This window comes from Anopheles gambiae, chromosome X, assembly GCF_943734735.2.
Source record: "Anopheles gambiae chromosome X, idAnoGambNW_F1_1, whole genome shotgun sequence".
Classification (NCBI taxonomy): domain Eukaryota; kingdom Metazoa; phylum Arthropoda; class Insecta; order Diptera; family Culicidae; genus Anopheles; species Anopheles gambiae.
The window spans coordinates 15,790,648-15,798,979 of record NC_064600.1 but is presented as its reverse complement, the minus strand read 5'-3'; the positions used below and the strand labels follow the sequence as shown (position 1 = coordinate 15,798,979).

Here is an 8,332-nt window from a genome sequence, read left to right as displayed (position 1 = left end):
TCAAACTGGCGACCCGCGTCAATTTTGAACGCGGCGCGTGAGATTTTTTTAGAATTGCTTAAAGCACTGCAAACCAAAAGATCTGTTATTACTATTTGTCTATGTGTATTAAGATTTTCAGAGAAGAACAATCATTTTGTCGCTATACACCAACACGTACGTACAGAGAAACTGAGGCCCTAGACCTGGATTATAACAACATTTTGGGAAGACTCGATTGCACATGGTGTATGGTAAAACATATTTGCGTCAACTGTCTAGAAACGAAAAAGGAATGAAAAAAATATATGAAATATCTACATACACACACTTGGAAACTACGCAACTACTAGTGATGAATTGTTGGAATTGCATCCACGGCACAAAACCATTACGGATCATCGCTACTTCGACTCCAATTCCGGCCAAATCCAAACCGACAGTTCCGCTCGATACCGTTCGGAGCCACCGGAGCCGTCCAGATCCATTTGGAACCGTTGGACGTCGGTCGGATATCAAACAGAGCGGCTAGTCTGCAGTCAGAACTGGCTCCGGTTGTTCCTACCGATTTTGACGATCTCCGACTGATGAGTAGAGGCTTCAGTCGGCTCCGGATTGCCCCATACAGCTCTACAAGGCTCTGGCCTTAGAATGTAAATATATTTGATGCCTATTGGAGCCACTTACACCTGTTCTCACTTTCCTCTGAATCTTTATCCGGTTGCTATGGATCGCAATCCATGAGAATGGATCGCAATCAACTACGTCTGAATCGTTTTCAGCTTCGTCTGAATCGTTTTCAGCTACGTTTGGATCGCTCTCAGCTACCTTTGGATTTTACGGTAGCTCGCGCAAATTTCATTGCATCGCAGCCGTTTATTCTGTGACCGCGGGACACATTTGCATTCCAAGGAAAGAATTAAATAATTAATGCATTCAATTGTACAATCTAATCACTTTTTTATGTGAAGCTTACATCACCATTCATACTTTATTGATTATTTGACCAAACTTTTCCAAACAAACATGCACAATCTTCTTCTTTTTGACGTGACGACCTACGTAGTCATTCAGTCCTGTTTAGGCTTTCGAGATTTAGCCGGATATTCCTTCTTTGCTATGGAGGGACGGTCTGGTTGGGAATCTATTCTGATGCATAGAAGCCGATAAATCTGTCAAATGTTATTCATTGCTTAAAAATGGGGTTTCAGAATTCAATAAGAAGCTCTCAATTGGGTTCAAACATAGAAAAATATGAAATTGTTGCTTTTCATATCGTCTGTTATGATGTGAATCGTGAGGTACGCCAAGCCGTCACTAAATAAACTATGCGCCGCAACAAAATTTGCGCGAGCTAATGTAAAACCCAAAGGTAGCTGAGAGCGATCCAAACGTAGCTGAAAACGATCCAAACGTAGCTGAAAACGATTCAGACGTAGTTGATTGCGATCCATTCTCATGGATTGCGATCCATAGCAACCGGATAACGATTCAGAGGAAAGTGAGAACAGGTGTATGATTTTGTCGTAATCATACCACCATGAAAAATCAGATAATGTCCAATATGTATGACTCATTGAAAGCGTTTTTATCCAAGTTTAAATTATTTGAACCCCCCATGCTACAAGACAAATTATTGTACTTTCTAACTTCCCCAAAAATCAAAACCAAGATAGAAGGATAACATTTAAAATAAAAGGATTTAGATTACAGATTAAAATAATCGAAATGCCGATACCCTGCAATACATAGCTTTTTAATAGGTTAGCTCACACAGTCCATATCTTTATTCGCGAAACCGACGAATCTTCGTCGGATAAAATTATCATAATTTAACACAATATTTCCTAAAATACGGGTTCTTGTTATAAGAAATGCACAATTTACCACCAGAACACTTGTGCCTTGGAAACCAGTGCAAACTCATGTTTAAACACGATTAAAGAAGATTTTTCTCTCGATGCGTCGAAAGATTGGAGGCAAATAGTTTTGTTACGCATCCAGCATTGGATAGCTTGCAGATAGTTCGCAAAAAATACGCCGAAAACTGCTAGACTTCCACTACCCCAGGCGAAAAGTGTGTGCTATAGATATTTTCTAGTGAAATATGCGCTGTGAAAACGAGTGTAATGAAAAATATCCTATTTTAACAATAAGGATAGTAAAAATTGTTTGTTACTTTGGAAGTACATTAAACATTTTTTTTTCTCACATAAAACAAAAGAGCAAATACAAAAATAATGTCGGAAATTTGTAAATAACAAACGTTTCCAGATTTGAAGCGAAGAATACAAAATGTCAATTTGTTTAACAATACTGACCTAGAGCAATATTTAATATATTTTTGCAATTGTTCAGGAGGAACGGCATAGCGTATGGCTTAACTTTTGATATAAATATTGGAGCTGCTGTACATCATTCGCTGCGTTGTTCGCAATCCAAACACGGCCACTAACGGATCGATTTAGACTAAACGAAGTCACGGGTGTACTAACTGTCACAGCGAAAAGGATATTATACTAATCATTGCCCGCACCTCAGACACGGGCGTACAGCAACGGTTAGTGTCAGATTTTATTACTTTCCTTCGAAAGCAATTAAACGTGCGCGTACTGTACCGGCTGCGTAGGCTTTCGATGCATTCCAACTTTAATGGCATACGTACAGTATATACGGGCCAGCAGTGAGGAGGACCTTGACCACGGTTGATTATTGCCAGAGGTGCAAGTGCGTCTTAAAACCTATTCCAAGATCTGTTACTTCCGCGAACTTAAGAACAATCCCACCGGTACCTGGCGGTAGGGTCGCGAGTTCGAAACGTTGCAAATACTGTATTAATAACGAGCGATTAAAATCGTACCCTTGCACCAGACGAAACGATCGGTCAGAGTAAGGTGCGCACGCTAGAGCAATTGCATGAAAACCGAGTACGTGACAGTGCTGTGTGGGTGGCTGGTCGCCAGATTCATGCCTATCCCGGTTTTATCGTCGAATCGATTTAACTGGTGTTATTGCAAAAAAAAAATAATAAAAATAACTAAAAAACCAACCACCCACCCGTCCCAGTCCGGCGCTGCTGTCAATCACCAATCACTGCCATTTTGCCGGCATCATCATCGTGTAGCGCCACAGCCTTGAGCGCGGCGTTCGGGGAAGGAAAAGAAAGCTAAAACTGAGGCACTAAAATTGCGGTGAAATAAATAGGAAGCTGCACGTTCCGCGCGGACCTTCGCCCGCGGTGCGATTTGCCCTTGCGCGCTGCGGTGGTGCTATTGTTGCAGCCTCCCACACGCCATCGAACGTCGTGTACGTCTCCGTACGTCGACCGCTCACCCCGAAGAGTCCCGAAGGTCGCGCTTGACGGTGGTCAGTTCCCTGACGCGCGGGACTTCACAATAAACTAAAAATATATTGGCGCGGCATTGCAGCACCACACATTGTACACATATTGCCCAAAACTGTCTGGCGCGAGCAGCAAACCGGTGGGAGCGCGTTTGGGGCCGGGACGGTCATGAGCAACTCGAAATGGGCACAAGATGAACCCTCCACTAACCCACATATACAGAAGAGTGTGTTTCTGTTTGAAGTGTTTCTTGTGCCTTTGCTGTTTGCTCATGTGCCAAACAAATGATCCGTCAGCTGCTCGACCTTAACCCTCGCGCGCCACCTGAGACGGGTGGGCTGGTTTGGCTTTTTGCGCGAATTGTGATGCTTTTGAAGATTAAATAAGAGGTTGTTGACAGCAGGAAGCACAGCGTAGGGCGACAATGCACAGCCCCAGTGGTTATGTGTGTGTGTGTTTACACTTTTGCTTTCGTTCACCTGTCGTGGTGCGAGCATCAATTAGCGTTTGTTAATGATTGTTTACTACATTTTGATTTTCAATAGCCTCCATTGTGCTAGGATCTCCATTGTTCATCCTTTAGGAGCTAATTGTTCTATAAGATAGAAAAAAATAATGAAATTAATTCAATACTTGAAAGTATAAGAAACACATTGATACACAATCAACTGGTGCAATGCATCACAAATGTAGAACACTCGTCTAAGGATGGATTTTAGGAAGGGTTAATCTGAACATTTGAAGCCTTTTCTTAAACCTTTAAATCACTCGCTTTGATGTTGGTCTAATATTGTACTATCTGTTGTAGTGTAATGGCTTTAGGTTTAGTTCAGTTATAATTGTTTCAGCCATGGAATTATTGCCCAAAAAGATTTTTTAACTCTAACTGTTATTAAATAAATATTATCTTTTAGATGCTCTGTTCTGTGCTCGCCTTATTTAATATTGAGCAACCTTCATTACTACCTTGTACTAATCATCCTATCATGCTCCTATTTTGAAAAACTAGTGATTATATCGTAATATATTCCCGAAAAATACCGGTCTAATGACTCCATTATCACATGAAAATCTCGTAATGGACAAATGGTCAAAATAATGCTAGAATGAAGACATGTTATCATGATGATAACGTGATGAAATGTTGTTATTATTTCGACAAATTAAAAAAATCAAAATTGAAACAATAATCCAATGATCGTTATTTTACTCGTTATACCCGATACAAGAGGTATTTGTAGACCACTGCACTGCTTCGAATTACGGACACTTAACACTTTTTTGGCATGTAATATTTTCTTACTGATTCAAATTTAATCTGCCACACCTCTGTTCAACTCACTTTACTGAAGCAAACCTTCCTAATATGAGAAAAAATAAAGACTTCTAATAATTACTAGAAACATTTCAAAAACTCATGAAATTACAACGATAGTTTGATTCATATTCCGGAAAGTTTCGAGCTCAGTTTTCAAATTACGGACGTTGTGAATCATATTACGGACAGCCTCGAAATTTTGTTTAAAAACGTCACATTAACATACGCACACACTTTTTTAGTTCTTAACCTCTTTTAAGGTCCGAACATCCAATTCTGAGTGTCGGTGTCCTCATAGAAGGACAGTACGACGGTCTTACTGACAACGGGGTTTGGATGCTGTTTCTCTAGCACTCGTTGTGCACATTGAACCGAAGTACTGTTGTGCGAATCGGCGATCTTTCCAGTACGGCCATCGCCTTGATGTGGGCCATCGCCAATGCATTATTCGACACACCTATCAAATATCGTTGATTTATTATTATCACTATCGTTCAAATTCGTTCAAATATCGTTGATTTATTATTGTCACTGAATCTTTGTTCTTGTTATTATCACTATCTAAAAACACGTTTTTATGCAATTAATCACAATTTACTTCGGATGTCTAGGAAAAACAAGATAAAAAATCTTGCTTCGTATTCCGGACAGTATTAAATACGTGTTTTAATGAATTCCGAAGTACTTCAATGCATCTCGACAAGATTTACAGGAATTATAGACGAAATTGCACTGAGTTAAACAAAACTGCTAAGAATGGCTCCGGTGGTGAACTGACCGACACAAAATAGTTATTTACGGTGACATCGAGGGCCTACTAGAGGTCAGACACATTTTAAGTGGTTCTAATAAATCATGGCAAACATGTGAAATTAAAAAGCGGCATGGCCAGGGACTTGATATAAAGAAATTCAATAACAACATAATGAGTGTCTGAAATTTGAATCATAACGGTCTTTAGAATTGCTTGTTGTGCAAAAGTCGAATCACATATTCACATCGAGTACCAAGCACGCAATTCCTTCATATTGTAAGCCGAAACAGGTGAGAAACGCTGCCAACTTAAGTAATTGTTCATACGTCACTATAAATGGGTTCTGTTTTTTTCTGAATTATACGGTGATTTTCATTACGGGAATATTCAAGACATGAGTTGAGAATTTTCTTTAAAAAAAAAAAAGAACGAATTTGAAATCATAGTTAAAATTAAAGCATAAGCAAAATTTAAAAAATACTGATCTTATGTACGAAAACTTTCTGAAACTATTATGTATATTTAACGTGTCCTTCAAGTGTGAACAGTCGCAAGCTGGACCAGAATCGTTGCCAACTTAAACTATTGTTTGCACGTGGGTATCAATGATATTTCTGTTTTAGATTATACGGTACTACCCGTTTTTATGGTAACGTTAAAAACACGGGCAATTTATAACAAAAGAATGTAATGAAATCAACACCATTAGATATGTGCGTGTGTAAAGGAAAATGGAAAATTATTTCCATACATGTTTGTACCTTTACGAAATGAAGTTATGGATACTACAGCAAATCTTACTGACGCTGATCATTAGGTCATTTTCTTCCAAAAATGCTTTTTAAAAAAAAGAAGCACACAAGCAAAAATAAGTACGCATTTCCTTCGAGTATGAACAGTCGCAGGCTGGACCAGAAACGCTGCCAACTGAAATGATTGTTTGCTCGTGGGTAATAATAAATATTGCTGTTTTTAGATGCATACGGTGCTACCCGTTCTTTTAACCTTCAGAACAGGTGTTGGAAAATTTCTAAAACAAAAAAAAACGAATCAAATGTAAGCGTATAGTGTAGGGGAAAAATTACAACAATATTGATACAGGTTTTGTATCGTTCCGAAAGAAGATTATGGATATTCTACTGAGCGTAATGCGCAAAGCTACATAAAGTAATAGTCTTTAAACCATTCCCAAATTCTTAGCTTTCATAAATACTGCGCAAGTGTAAATTGCAGAACAAGAACACAGAGTTTCGCTATCGTGAATACAATATTTCCAAAATAAACAATTACACTAATCGCTCGTAAAAGCATTATTCGTTCAAGAGATTGAAACAAAAATACAGGAGCAAAACGCAATTTCAACAATGCTGCTCTTGCTTAGATAGCATTGCGCGATAAGAGTGGTTACTGCTTTTGCATGATATTTTATCTTGCATGAATCATTCCAGCAAGACTTTCTACTGCAGCCCGCTGATAGAATGAACAAAAATGCGATCTATTCAATATTGCTGACACGATGAAGCAATTTAGTGTCGGTTGCCGAAAGCAATGACCCTTTAAGGTATCGGTGTGCGGTATCGGATGCATCCGACCTATTGAGTGGCCATCCTTAATCTCACAAGCTTTTAGAGACGAAGGAATGTCTCAGAATTGCAAATTTACGGTCGTACAGTGTGTGGAAATAGCGCTGATTTCCTAATAAGCCTGCTCGTACATGGTGCTGTACGTATGACCTGCAAGCAAGCGTTACAACAGTTTCTCCTTCTTTGGTTCTCTGTCCAGTAGAATTTCCGTGTTTGCTACAAAGGCCACCCGCGCCGATGCCTTCCCAACGTCAGTACGCCAACCGCGTTATGACTGACTTTGCTTACATTAGTACCTTAGCTTCTACGCTACACCTGATACCGAAAGCAGGCAAGAGCCGGCCCCTATCAGTTTCTCTTACCTTGGCTCGTCCAGCCGTGGCTGTTTGTTTTGTTGTATGGAGTCACGCTCCGCGGATTGACTCCGCCGCCGCTTGGGCATAATCATCTAAAAAGAAACAAACCAAAGGAAGCAGCATTAGATTTGAGAGGATGTGCTTAGCAGTTTGCCAAACCCGCGCTTGGGAGTTAGGAGAGGAGACCACCGGAGTGGCCATCCGGGTCCGGGGCTGTACGAAACGTTCGGGCTGGCGCCGTCTTGAATGTTGTCGTGGCTGTTTGTTTGCTGTTTGCTGCTGCTGGCGCTGCAAGCTGACCATCGGCCACCAAGAAGTTCACTCTCCGATCCCAACCACCCCCTTCCCTCCCACACTCTCACTTACCCCGACAGGCCTCGCGTTCGGTAGGAATTTCCTGGACGCTTTCAGCACCAGCTCGGACAACGGATCTGTTAGGTACGCGAACAAATGCGTTAACATTGGTCGGGTTGTTTGGGTTTGGGCACGGGCCAAACCGACATCGGCCCCACACGGACGGGGGGGGGGGAGAGAGGCAGCTACTGTTTTCGTGTGCACAAACACGCACTCACACACGCCACGGAACGCCGAAAACGCGTACCCGCACACACCACTGCTCTGGTAGGAACAGCTGCTGTCACTCTGCTTCGCTTGCTTGGGGTGCAGATTGTTGTCTTTCCGCACTAACACACACACACACAAACACACACAATCACGGGTTATGGCTCGGAGCGATGCGGCGACGCTTGGAAGTTGATTGTTGTTTTGAAAACAGCGCTGGCTCACCAATACCAATGCGAACTGCGAATTCATATATTAAGCGCCTGCAAAGCGAAATGGAAACGTTAAAAGAAAGGCGAACGAATCGTTGCATCTTGAGAGCCATAAAACGTTGCACCGGCGTTCGGTCACGGTGTGCCGGAATGCTGGTGCAACGTCCAGTCCGGAGGAACAACACCGAGCATCACCGGTTGTGAGGGTTGAGAAGCGGAGAAATAA

The 8,332-nt window shown here is 41.3% G+C and overlaps 1 long non-coding RNA gene across 1 annotated transcript; it reads right to left on the bottom strand.

Annotated features, from left to right (window-relative positions):
- Window positions 1-5,278: 5,278 nt before the first annotated feature.
- LOC133392002 (uncharacterized) lies at window positions 5,279-7,426 on the bottom strand. Its single transcript, XR_009765417.1, has 2 exons — window positions 7,340-7,426; window positions 5,279-6,424 (listed from the first exon to the last, which is right to left on the bottom strand). It is a non-coding gene; the product is annotated as an uncharacterized LOC133392002 (long non-coding RNA).
- Window positions 7,427-8,332: the final 906 nt, after the last annotated feature.